A 14,150-nucleotide genomic window follows, 5' to 3' on the forward strand; every position below is an offset into this window, starting at 1 on the left:
TTAGGAAGATCCATGTTGTACATCACGACAGCTCTTCCCTATCATCACCGCATGCACTCGTCTCTTATTTGAAGTGCCTTCTTTAGCATCTGGCCATATATATCCATTTTTGGTATGATCACTCATGAAACAATGGCTAGTCCACCTGTATATATTTGAATGATGGCATATCTGATTAAGTAGACATCCCTATTACAGTGTCATATGCTCAAATAAATCTCCCAGTGTCCATTTCAACATAATGCAATAAACTCACTTTCCGAGCAAACCCAGAAATTGCAAGCCAAGCCCCACGTGGACCCAAGAGTCTGTTAATTCCACATATGGCCAATTCCCTGAAGGAAGATGTTTAAATACAGTCTTTTTTTTTTTTTTAAGTGGGTTAGCTAACAGAAAATTTAATTCATATGCTAAAGTGCGTCAGGCAGCTGAGTTGCAGCGTTCAGTTCATCATTATCTTGAATTGTGGGTTTAATCAAGTTCCTTCACTTAATTTGAATGTTTGTGTTCAAAACCTAGCATCCTGCTTTAAGGAAAATGCTCACCTTTTATTTCTTTTGGATAGTCCCCCGCTTTGCGAAATCTGATGAAGACAGCCAATGAAGTGAATCTAATTTGGGTGGTTGAACACGAGGAGGAATCAGGGAGACTGCAGAGTGTTGCTTTCATTAAAATAGCTTTGTCCAAGAAGACATTTTCACTGTACTTTTGCATCCGTTCCCGTGCTGTTTCCATTTTGCTTTGCTTAAATTAAAAAGGAAGGTTATTAAAATGAAAACTTGGTTTTAGAAATAGAGATCTGTAGGATCAAGTCAGTGGGTCGGGCTGAGTGCTGTGTTGACAGATTTTGTGTGTTTGCCCCAGGATGGGAGAGCAGTTTGGTTTACCCTCTTGGATACAAAGCTAGCACATGTAATGGAGTTTATTTGTTCGGAGCTGGGCAGCAGGTGTAATAAAATTATGCACTGTGTTTGTGTGACCCTGCCTTTCATATCCCTGTAGTTGCTCATTCATTCATTTCTCAGATGTAAATTAAAAGTGGAGGTTGCAGATTAAATGTGCCAGGGCTCATGTGGGCTATGTGAAATGTAGTTTCTCTCAGTCTCAGAACTTACTGGATCATGACAGAAATATAAATGAGCTCTAGGAGAATATTTGACTCTTATGAGAATTCATTTCCGTCAAGAATAGGTAGTTGGGGGGTGCCTGGGTGGCTCAGTCGTTAAGTGTCTGCCTTCAGCTCAGGTCATGATCCCAGGGTCCTGGGATCGAGCCCCGCATCGGGCTCTCTGCCCAGCAGGGAGCCTGCTTCTTCCTCTCCCACTCCCCCTGCTTGTCTCTCTCTCTCTGTCAAATAAATAAATAAAATCTAAAAAAAAAAAAAAAAAGGATGGTAGTTGGCTTTGCTAGCAGATGTGGCCTATAAATTTATTTTGCTCTTGTTCTTATTATTTGTTATTGCTACTTTAATTCAGTGAGTGATACAAAGGATTTTAAGCAATATTCTCAAGCTATCCTTATAGTCTTTCAATTGTGAATATGATTAATGTGAAATAGATTCTCCTACTTATTAGAAGAAACATCTCTTGAGAGTCTACTTTGTGTCCAGCAGCGTCTGGGTACTTTGCAAGGAGAAATAATCCATTCATCCCAATCTTTTGCTGTCATTTTTTAAAAAAAGGTCAAATGAAGAGCATTTGACCTCTCTGGATGCTATACCTATAACTTGTGGAGCACTCACTAGAGAAATAACTGGGCTCAGTATCTGAAGACTATGCAAACCCTAACAATAGAAGAGACAGAACTTTGGGAACTGCTGTTGAAGAAAAGCTCACTGAGTGGCTGTTAGGAATTTGGGGATTTCCTAGCAGGGATGAGGCTATATGTATGAGAGCACTGCACTGAATATGGGCTTTACAATTTAACATCTTCTAATCCTCACCTTAAAAGAGCCTCACCCAGTAGTAAAAATCACCAACTTTATTTGCCGAGAACATGAATACTGACTAGAGCTTATAACATATTTCATTAAAAGATCCTTTCTTGCTGCTTGATGGAGAACAACACTCACTGGCAGATTAAATAGAATATGCGAATCAGAGGCCATAGTCAAAGGCCAGAATGAGCCAGACCCTTGGACGAGAACTAAGAAGGTCCTGCTGGACCTTCAAACGGACTTGCCAAAATGAACATTCTGGCCCAGTGGAATGCAGCGAATCCAGAGTCCCAGTGGGGCTCTTTCTTGGTCCCTGTCACGCATGCGTTCAACAGCGCTCGGGCTGCTTGCAGTGCGGAGCTGAGCACAACAGTCTTCTCAGTGAGACTGCCGGCACTAACAGTGCTTGGGTGCCCCTTTTTACTACGAACACCTCTGGACTGGCAGGAAAATAGTGGTCCCGAAAAATCTCTAAGACAGAGGGTTACAGTTATCCAACCTTGACTCCCAAGTCTAACCATATTGTAATTGGGAAAATGGGCTTTTGTTTGCCTATCGTATCATTTTTAAAGGCCAACTAAAGGCACAAAGAAGCCCAATGATCTTTTGATTTTATTCTACCATTTTGCCTAGAAAATGGCAGGTTCTTATATGGGCTTCTCCGAGAGCTTTGAGAGAATATGCAATATCTATTTTGAATTAAAGTATCTTCTCAGACACTAGGATTTCCACTAAAGGATGCACAAAGAACATCCCCAAACAATAGGAATCTAAGAAAATAGCCGAGTGCTGGTACTGACCTGTAACTTCTGGATTAGGAGATGCACTTCCACAGAGGAAGGTGCCCTGGGTCTCAGTGCACTGTTATTTGCCTTCTATTTCTCCTGTGTCTCCAGCCCGACTGCCCACTCACCCACCGGGGTCAGATAGGTCAGAAACTCTTAGGTCAGAATAGAAGCTGTGATGTCCTCAAGCCCATTTTTCTTCCTGTGTGTGTAACGTGGCCCTCTTCTCTACGCTTTGATATTCCTTCTCTACGCTTTTAGATCACATTGTTCATATACCTCTGGGTTAGTAAGGACATCTCTTTTTCGTGTTCATCTCCCTCCTAGACTGTGAGCATACCAAGAGCAGGAGTTCTGCCTTTGGGTCTCTCCAGTACCTATCAGATTGCTTGGCACTGGCACATTCATTCGTTGAATCTCTGAATCATATATTCATTCCCAATGGGAACCTCTTAATAAATGTTCATTAAATAAGTGGATGGATGATACCTTTGTTTTAGAGCTAACCTATGAAATTCATGGGCAAATTTCAAGCTGTGTGACTGAGAAACTCCCTATCCACTGCACAGCCAGGTAAGCATGTGAGAAGAACAACTGTTATTACCATCTTGAAATTATTCAGTAGTTCTCCCTGTTCTTTGGATTGAGCCTGAAACCCTTCACAAGTTTTGTAAGGTTTATAAGTCACTGTCTATGATTCCAGCTCATTTCTTTGCCTTGTCGCCTTTATCTCCATGTTCCAGCCACACCAGCCTTCTTATACTATCTCACTGCTTGTATTCCTTCCCTACAAAGCCTTTGCACATGCTGTGCCAGGGACCTAAACAACACTTTTTCCCATTCTTCAGCTAGTGCACTTCTGCACATCCTTTGGATCTTAGCCCACGCATCCCTTCCTTGAAGAAGTGTTCTTTGACCTCCGCTCTCCACCTGCCTAGGCTAGATCTAGCTCTCCTGTACTCTCATGTTTCTATACTCCAGGCCTTCAGAGCACACATTGCAACTTCTAATTTTATGTTTATTTTTTTATGATTAAGTGATGTATCAGTACTCTGTTGCCACATAATGCTGTGTAATAAAACACCACAAAAATCTCAGTGGCACTCAGCAGTAATGGTTTATGGCTCATGTATTTGGAATCAGCTGCAGGTTGGCAAGGCAACTGCTGTTCTTGGGTGTAGAGGCTGGGCTCACCCATATATCTGGGGATGAGCTGGTTGACTACTGATCGAAGACTGGGGCAATGGCTCCACATGTCTCTCATCCTCTAGAAAGCTGGCTCAGGCACACTCTCGTGTCAGTGGCAGATGTGCAAGAGGACACGTGAAAGCCTCTTGAGGCGGCACAGGTACACCATTACTTCTGGCTTATTCTAGTGGCCAAAGTAAGTCACATGGACAAGTCCCAAATCAGAGTGGGAGGGCACTGCAAAGTTACAAACGAAGACATGTTGACAAGGAGCTGTAAAGATTGGGGCCATCTTTCATCCTACTACAACGTGACTCTAGGATCAATGGAAGGCAATGCTGGTATCTCTTTTTATTCACCACTATTTCCCTAGTACTTAGCAAGATGCTTGACATATAGTTGTTGATAAATATTTCTTGAATGAAAGCAAGACTGAATATGAAAAAACATCAATCTGTCGCTCTTATCTCAAAAATCTAGAGATGTGTTCACTTTTGGAGGAGGTGCCTGCCTTAAGAAAAGTAAAAGAAATTAGTTCAGAATTGTCATCTATTTCTCGTTCTTCAAATTTCCAAATTCCCCCAAATAACAGCTGTCTCCATCTTAGGGTTAGCTTTTATTTCTCATGAGATACATTTCTCTCTCTATCTTTGTTGCCAGTAAGGGTGTTTGAAAATAATTTCAAATGAAGAGAGTTAAACATGAGCTGTATGAAGAAAGGGGCAAAAACTTAATATTTTGGATATGAGGGAAAAATAGAGTAGCTTTCATTAGTTTGGATAGTGGCATGTGCACACTTTCTCAGGTGCTATAGACTTTCACGAAACAGGCTCTGAAGGGCCAAGAGGAGGCTGATGGTGTATTCAAATAGCTGTGTTCCTAATAACTGGGAAAATAAGTCAAACATTTTCATTAATTCGGGAACATGAAATCCTAAAAAGGTCCTAAGGGTATGAGACGCAAAAAGAAAAGAACAGAAAGGGGCACTTGGGTGGCTCAGTTGGTAGAGCTTCTGCCTTCGGCTCAGGTCATGATCTTGGGGTCCTGGGGTCAAGCCGCACATGGGGCTCCCTGCTCAGCAGGGACTCTGCTTCTTCCTCTGCACCCCCCGCCCCCCCGCTCTCTCTCTCAAATAAAAAAATCTTTAAAAAAGAGAAAGGAACTTGAGCTGGAAAGGAAAGACGGATTGGCATCGTCAAGAATGTGGAACCTTAAAAGGGTTTCATATTTGGAGAGTGGTAAAGGAGTTGGGGAATACAGATTCAAATGCTGCTAGGAAATTCTATAAGAGTATGAGGATAATTTAACTGAACCATGTAATTGGGTATCTTTAATAAAGAAATGTATTCTTTGATTCTGTCTTCATTTAAGAAACCACGTGTCTTTTCTCCAAGGGTGACATTCAAAATACTTGACAACAGGGAGTAGCCACAGTAATGGAGGAAGGTTCTAGAGTCCTTCATTGTGCCAGCTGTTAGTCCTCTGGCAGCTAAACTGTGAAAAGTTCTGGGAGTTTCTGGAGATAGGAATGGGGTAACCTGGGGAGCGACTGGTCAGGGAGTGGGCACTCTCTGAGTTGGGGCAGTGGTTATTTACCAACTGGACCAGAATTATTTCTACTTTCTAATACTGACACAGCCAATAGATGGTAATGGTTGTGCAACTCTGAATATACTGAAAACCACTGAATTGTACACGTTAAAAAGTGCATTTTGGGACGCCTGGGTGGCTCAATTGGTTAAGTGTCTGACTCTTGGTTTCAGCTCAGGTCATGATCTCAGGATCCTGAGATCGAGCTCCATGTCTGGCTCCACGCTCAGCAGGGAGTCTGCTTGAAGATTCTCTCCCTCTGCCCCTCCCCCCACTCACGTGCACTCTCCCTCTCAAATAAGTAAATTTTTTTTTAAAAAGTGCATTTTATGTTGTGTGAATTATATCTCAATAAAGCTTATAAAAATACCTAAATAAAGATTTACTTGCACAATGACATGATCGAAAGCTGTAGTTTGGAGAAAAATAGCTGGGCCAGAGTATGCAAACTGATTTGGAGTTGAGTCATATTGCTAAGTTATAGTTATCAAAATATAAAGAGACAAGGCCTGGAAGACGCTGCTAGCAGTAAAAGTGGTGAGAAAGGCCTAAATGACTGGAAGAGGAGATGAGGGAGGAGGGGGCTGAAAATGACCCCAGTGTTTCTAGACTGGAAACTCTGATTCCATTTACAGAAATTTGCAAACTGAAATTAAAGCTGGCTTTTGGTGGAACATGACAAGCTCAGTTTTAGACATGCTTTATGGTGATGGCAAGACTTGATGAGAGTATCTGGTAGTCACATGAGAAACCATTAACTGGAGCACCAGTAAGGGTCATGGCTAGAGAGGCCGATCACCCCACATTTGCTTGGAGGGGAGAGTCTGAGCTCATGAGGCAATCATGCAGAACAACTGAGGATGACTGGGAGAGATAGGCAGGACCCTGCTCCTCATCCCTTGGCTTGTCCGTAGGGGAAATCTCTACCACGGCAGCCCATCCGTTGGCACCTGTGGACTCAGTTGGGGATGACTTTCCCCAGCCTGTGCCTGAGAACTTCCTTCTTCACCCATCTGCTTGGGACGATGCCAAGCAAACTACTTCTTTGTCATTAGGCCTATGAGGCATATTAGATTAATTATTTCTCTACTCCTTATGGGCAGCTCCTGTAACATATTCTAGCTAAAAGAGAGTCATGGAATGATGCTGTTTTAACCTCTCAAAGAGCCCCACAAATAACAGTGGCAGGCATTTGGAATTCATTTAATTTGAGCATGTTCTCCAAATTTTACTACATCTATTTTTATGCATCTATTTAATATATTTTTTCTTTTTCCTCTCCAGGAGATTGACCATATGCAAGCTCTCCTGGGAGGATTTAAAACCTTTTTTTTTTTTTTTTTAAACTCCCTGGATTTCCAAATCCCTTATCTCCACTGATTATTTTTTCTTTCTCTAGAGAATTTGATATAGTTTAAAGACATTTGGAGAACAAATGAGTGAAGGTTTGGAAAGATACTTTGAGTATTTAAGACAGGATGACACAGATATTTATTGGGCTCCAAAATATCTTATCAGACAGCAAAGAGGTTTTTGAAGCATCACATGAGTGATGTGTGTGAATCTCAGCTAGGAATTCCCCACTAATAAAGTCAGGGATGTTGATGCCAAATAATTTAGGTTGTTAGAATACCTAGGCTGGGAGGGAGGCAGCCCATGAATGCAATTAAGGAGACAGACAAACACCACAGGGGTGCTTTCTTTGCTTCAGTTACATTTGCCATTGGAGAAGGCTGGATTTTTTTGCTTGTTCTATGTGTGAGATTTAATCTGGAAATAGTTTTCAAGTATTTCTTTTCTTAGCAAATTTTAAACACAGACTAACCAAATTATCTACTGCATTCCATCTATTTCACAGCAGTAAGTCATTGGGTCTAAAAGCAATGTGGCTGATTTCATAAACAATAAGGTGAAGACCCAGCGTGATGGAACAGACTTTGGTTACCAGTGTAGGGAGGGCTCCACCATGGTAACAACTCAGAGTTTTGAATCCCAGCCAAGAAGGGACTTCAGGATAACTTGACTGAAGGGGCGTAGTGCAGGGAGAAACGCTCAGAAGTAGAAGTTAGGATTTTGGTTCAAGATCTCATCTGATAGTTCAGTAGAAGTGAGGCTTTGGGGCACCATGCTTCTCAAAAGTTATCTCCCTGTGCTCTCTCAGCATTTTCCTTCCTAGTCAGTATTCAATCCACACAAATCTAGCTTCTATCCCTCTCCACCATTTAATGAAATTGCTTCTTTCACGGTCACCGGTAATCTCCAAAACCAAAGGACATGCCAGTCTGTTTCACTGAAAACCCCATCTATTTCCTTGTCTCCTTTTAAAAAAAGATTTATTTATTTGAAAGGGAGAGAGCAAGAGAGAGAGTGGGTGCAGGGGAGAGGGGCAGAGGGAGAGGAGAGAGAGAGATTCCCAAGCGGATTCCCCACTGAGTGTGGAGCACGAAGCAGGACTCCATCTCACGACCCATGAGATCATGACCTGAGCCGAAACCAAGAGTCGGATGCCCAACTGACTGAGCCACCCAGGCACTCCTGTACTTTTTTTCAAGTAGGCTCCACACCCAACTTGGGGCTTGAACTCACAACCCCGAGATCAAGAGTCACATGTGCCACCGACTAAGCCCCCCAGGTGCCCTTCCTCTACTATTTTGACACAAATCTCAGACATTGTGTCATTTTGCCTCTAAATATTTCAATCTATAGCTATAAAAGACAAAGACTCTTTTTAAGTATAACCCTAAGACCATTAACACATCTAAAAACTAATTTTTAATATCATCAAATATCTGAAAAGTATATTTCTGAATGTCTCATAAATATATATTTTTTGCAGTCAGGTTGTTTAACTCAAGATCCCAATAAGGACCACACATTACAATTGGTTGGGGATATGTCTATAAGATTCTCCTTCCATTAATATTTCACCCACTCACTTGCTTTTCTCCCCCCTTGCAATTTATTTGAAGAACCCACATTGTTTGCTATGTAGAGTTATAGTCTGGATTTTGCTGATTGCACCCCTGTGGTTAATTTAATGTGTTCCTAAGCTAAGATGGCCTCATGGGTGGTATTGTACTCTTCCACACATGGTGGTGTGTCTTTTTGTGATGTCAGTAGACGTTGTGCTTTATATCTTAATCTATTAATTCATTAGAGGTTATAAAATAGGAATATTCCACATCTATCAATTCTTCATTTATTCGCAGGAGCACTTCTATAACGGAGGAACTTTCTTTTGTCTATTTTTTAGGTTACCTATGAGTAAAGTTTGTATAGGAATAGATTTACCTTTTAAAAATGTAAATTGGATCATGTCTCTGCCCTGCTTGAAGTCTTGCCATAACCTCTCCATGTACACAGGATGAAATCTGTGAACCTCACATATCCTGCATTGTCTGGCTCCCCCATCATCCTTTTCTTTTTTTTTTTTTTTTTTAAAGATTTTATTTATTTATTTGACAGAGAGAGACACAGCGAGAGAGGGAACACAAGCAGGGGGAGTGGGAGAGGGAGAAGCAGGCTTCCGGCCGAGCAGGGAGCCCGATGTAGGGCTCGATCCCAGGACCCTGGGATCATGACCTGAGCCGAAGGCAGACGCTTAACGACTGAGCCACCCAGGCGCCCCTCCCCCATCATCCTTTTCATCAGGTTCCATCATACTGTCTATTGAAATTTAAAATTAAATTAAATAAAAAACTTGAAGTGTATTGAAATTTATTGGAAAGGTAAAGTCCTTTCTCGCCCCTGAATTTTTGTGCTTGCTGCTCCCGCTGCCTGGTCTTCTTCCTCCACTTTCTATCTAGTTGGCTCCTTTTTGACCTTCCTGCAGAAATGTCCTCTCCTCATTGAGGCTGTCTCTGCTTCACTTAATGGGTCTGCTCTCCCTCATCATGGTGCCTGTTTAATTCCTTGATAACACCCATCACAAGCTGTAACTATCTTCTTTATTTATTAATCATTTGCCACCAAGCACACTAGCTCTGTGAAAGCAAGGACTTTTTCTGTCCCATACACTGCTGAATCCCAAGGCATAGCACCATTTCTGGTACACAGTTTATGCTTTTCGTTTTTTGAATAAACACCACAAACTTGCTGACCCTGCATATCCTCATCTCTATAAGTGGGATGCTGGGATGAACGAGGTGATTATAGGATTTCTTCCAGTTTTTTAATGTTGTTCTCTGAGGACACAGAGACCAAGACAAAGATCATTCAGTGCAATGCTTTCTGAATTCTTTATGCTGTGGCACCTGGAGCAAATGATGTCTGTGACGGGGCAGACCACCGAGGCTGTCTGGAGGCTCCCAACCTGGGACTCCGGCCTGGCCCAGCACCTGAGAGAAGAGCTGGCTTGGTGATTGAGCAGAGGGCCACAGGAGTTGGGTTAGGGAGAGCATTTTTGGACTCATGGGGGTGGGACAGTGGGGTAGGCTTACAGATTTAGGGCAGGAAATTCTTTGAGTGTATACTTTGAGGGCTCCCTAACTTTTATGACCCCTAAGGAATTAGGGGTTTGGGACTTCCTGCATCCCCACAGGTTCAGAATCTCCCTCTCCCCTGAAAAGTCACTTACTTCTTCAGGAAATCCCACCAATTGAGCATTATTTAAAAGCATTCTCTTTCTACAATGCAAATGCTTTGGGCTTGGTTGAGAAGATTATGAGTATTTTTCACCTTTGTGTGAATTAGCTTAACTAGACTGCTTTCTTCCTAAAATCTGAGGTATCAACGTTGTGTTTAGGTTAAGAGACTCAAGGGGAAAGGGGACAGTTTTGGAGTTTGGGTCCTTGTGTGGGCTGGAGGAGGACAAGCCTGACTTAGCACAGAGCGGGGGTGGGGGGATTGGGGGGGTGGGTTGGACACCCTAGTGGGGAGAGATGGAGGGCATAGGTCAGCCAGTCCCAAAGTTTCAGTCCGTTTCCTGAATGCTGGAGGTTCAAGACTTTTACCCAAGATTGCTTTGATTAATCTGATGTTCATTACCAGAAGAAGGTATAGACAAGACCCAGAATATTATCCTGTGTAGAAATTCACTGAGGTCAACAGCCATACATAGAGGGGCCAGACCACCCCGCCAGCAGAAAGGCAGTGCTGGGGTGGCTAGAGCGTGCAACCCGCACCCAGACATGTCCGCTCATGCACATGGCCACCTCTGCTTTCCCGGAAACTTTCCCAGGCCTGCTGCTGCCTCTTGGCCCAGAGATCAGATGGGAAGAGATTAGCCTCCAGGGCAGACAAGGCCCAGGAAGGAAGGGAACTCAGGGTATCGCCCAGTTGGAAAGCAGGTTTTCCTCCTCCTCCCAGACCTGCTCTCTGATCCTGATAAACACCTCTGCCACCTCCTGCTCGCGCCTCTTGAGAGGACCTACTCTCTGTTGAAGCAGAGCTTGGAGAAGCTCTTTGAGAGGGATCATGTTGAGGCAGCCACAATATGGAAGGATTTGCAGGCATTCACAGTTGTATACTTGGTAAACTACGGTGAGTGCTAATCTTGAGGCCTTTTTCTTAGGACACTGGAAATGCACTTGGGGCTTTATTTCCCTCTGGTGTGTTGAGATGACATGCTGAGGTGTTCTTTGCACTCCTCAGGTACTTAGGATGTTGACCCAGCTGTACTCTTGGGTACAGCACTGTCTTAGCTTTCTCGAGAGTAGAGATTCCCAGTCTGATTTCTGACTAGACTAAGAGGTTAAGAAAAATCACAAAATATTTAAATTCTAGACTTTCATGGAGTCTTAGATTGGAAGAAAACAAATTTGGACTCCCCTTCATTGCATGAAACTGTTCTCTACATACTACTGGGTTTCGGTGTGTCCCAGCAGCCTTTCACCCGTGCTGGGACAATTTCAGAGATCGGGATCACAGCTGCTCTATTCTTGCATTGACAGACAACTCTATGGTCTTCCCTTCCTTAAGGTAAAATTTAGTCTTCATTACCCCTCCACAATCACAAAGAGGAACTTGGATGACTCTTGAAATAAGTGCTGTTAGTTGGTATGTATGCCTGAAGTCTTCTCCCTACTAGTCTGTAAATTCTCCAGCTCTTGCAACTTTTCCTGCTGAAGAAGAAGGGCGAAGAAACATCAGAATCCTCTGCCTCTCCAAGCCTATCCAAAGCTAATCTCATGGTTTGGGTCCTTGGCCCTTTCCCTCCCTCCCTTTTCAGGAACTTGGCTCCATCCCCCTTCTCTCTCTCTCTCTCTCTGTATCTCCAGGGTTTCCTTTAGCCGCAGACTACAAATCTGCCCCTCCTACCCTCTAGTCAGTGCTGCTTACATGGGGATCGATCCCAGGATCCCAAGATCATGACCTGAGTCGAAGACAGACACTTAACCGACTGAGCCACCCAGGCGCCCCAGTCATACTGCTTCTTAAGAAGTTCAACACTGCCAGTTTTTCCTCCAGTCTTGGAACAGATCACTTTCACCAGATGAAGTCATCTGCTTGGTTTTAGGGGCCATCTAGTATGAAAAATATGTTTCTTTAAACACCAGCATCACACTCACCATAGTCTATTCGAATTCATGTGTTACTTATGAGTGTGGTACAGATCCATTGAAATGTCTCAAAGCACAGCTCTGATCCTATTATTTCTGTGCTCAGAAACCTTTAGTGGCTCTCCATTGCCTATCAGAAGTCCCATTTCTTTAGCTTGTCACTCAAAACTGTCCACGATCTGGCTTGAACTCACTTACCTAATCCAGGTTCCACTCCAAAATGGAACACCTGCCATTCTCGACACATGCCTGGCACATTCCGGCTTCCATCCGTACTTTCTCCCACAGTGGTCCCTCTGTCTGGGGTACGTTTTGCTGTACTCAGCCATTCTTCAGAGATCAACTCAGGGGCTGCCTGTTCGAAGATTCCTTCACAGTTCTCCTCCAATTCAGCCCAGCCCAAATCCCATTTCCTCCTCTGAACTGCAGTAGATCTTTATTTGTATTGCTTTCATGGTAAGTTTCATTTTCTATCTAGAACTGTCGTCTTCTTTATGTTTTATGAGACTATAAATACCTTAGGGGCAGGGTTAGGGCTTGGGTCTCCTTTATATTTTTATATTCACCACCATCTGCATCTTAAAGCACACACTCAGTTCTCAATAGGTGTTTTGTAAATGATTTTTAAAGATTTAATTTTTAAATTCTTATTTTTAAAGATTGACTTATTTGAGGCGCCTGGGTGGCTCAGATGGTTAAGCGTCTGCCTTCAGCTCGGGTCATGATCCCCAGGGTCCTGGGATCGAGCCCCACGTCGGGCTCCTGGCTCAGCGGGGAGCCTGCTTCTCCCTCTCCCTCTGCCTCTCTCCCTGCTCATGTTCTCTCTCTCTCTCTCTGTATCTCTGTGTCTCAAATGAATAAATAAAAAAAAATTAAAAAAAAATTGACTTACTTGAGAGAGAGCGAGAGCATGAGAGCGCCACACATGGGTGAGAGGGGGGTCAGAGTGGGGGGGGGAGCAGAGGGAGAGAGAGAATCTCCAGCAGATTCCCTGTTGGTGTGGAACCTGACTTGGAGCTCCATCCCATGACCCCAAGACCACAAATTGAGCCGAAATCAAGTCAGACGCTCAACTGACTGAGCCACCCAGGCTCCCCTAAAGATTTTATTTTTAAGTAATCTCTACACCCAACGTGGGGCTCAAACTCACAACCCCGAGATCAAGAGTTGCATGCTTCACCAACTGAGTCAGCCAGGTGCCCCAGTTCTCAGTAGGTTTTAATGAGTAAATAAGAAAAATAGATGTGTCTTCCTAACCCCTCCCCATGCAGCAGAGTTTCTCCCAATGTGCTCCAGTCTGGCTGTCCCCCAGAACTTTGGACCCAGGGCTCCCCCAAAGCAGCAAACTCTTCTTTGTCCCAGTAGTACCTCCATCAGGCAATGAATGAACACACCAGGAAGGCAGCTGGGCAAGAAGATAAATGCAAATGGTCAAGCTCTTTGCTCCTTCTTAAAGAGCAAAACAGGGGAGCGCCTGGGTGGCTCAGTTGTTGGGTGTCTGCCTTCGGCTCAGGTCATGATCCCAGGGTCCTGGGATCAAGCCCCGTATGGGCCTCCCTGCTCAGCCAGAAGCCTGCTTCTCCCTCTCCCATTCCCCCTGCTTGTGTTCCCTCTCTCCCTGTCTCTCTCTCTGTCAAATAAATAAATAAATAAAATCTTTAAAAAAAAAGTAAAGAGCAAAATAAACATCCTATTTGATTAAAAAAAAAAAGACCTTGAAAATTAACAATACAATGGCTTTTTCATAGAAGGTTCTAGGAAATGCCAAGTCCGTCACTGGGGATGGAGACATTTTGTTCCCATTGTATAGCTAAAGAGACTGATGAGGCCTCCTAAGCAATGCTGCAGACCTGTTCTAAGGATCAGAATATTTTTCAGTGTATTTCAAGTTCAGTGGGACTTTAAGCTTTATGGAGAGAAAATCCCTCCCCTCCCACCTCCCTAGACAGGGATGCTTTTACCCCAAGGAAACTCAAAGCTGAGGGGAGTTCTGATTCCAGGAGTCCACTGGGTAGAACAGTCCGTTGAATCTTTTCTGATTCATACTCCAAACCCCAGAAATATAAACCCAGCTCTGCTCAGATAAGCAGTAAGATTTTTAAGGAAGGTATGGGGGTTGAGGAGGATGGGAAATGTAATACTTAAAAGGAT

The 14,150-nt window shown here is 43.4% G+C and overlaps 1 protein-coding gene across 2 annotated transcripts in view; it reads left to right on the forward strand.

The window, feature by feature from the left end:
* The window catches only part of MCC (MCC regulator of WNT signaling pathway), a 386,129-nt gene that overhangs the window by 117,841 nt on the left and 254,138 nt on the right, over window positions 1-14,150 (forward strand). The gene's annotated exons all lie outside the window — the stretch shown is intronic.

The sequence above is a fragment of the Phoca vitulina genome, unplaced genomic scaffold, assembly GCF_004348235.1.
Source record: "Phoca vitulina isolate PV1807 unplaced genomic scaffold, GSC_HSeal_1.0 scaffold6, whole genome shotgun sequence".
Classification (NCBI taxonomy): Eukaryota; Metazoa; Chordata; class Mammalia; order Carnivora; family Phocidae; genus Phoca; species Phoca vitulina.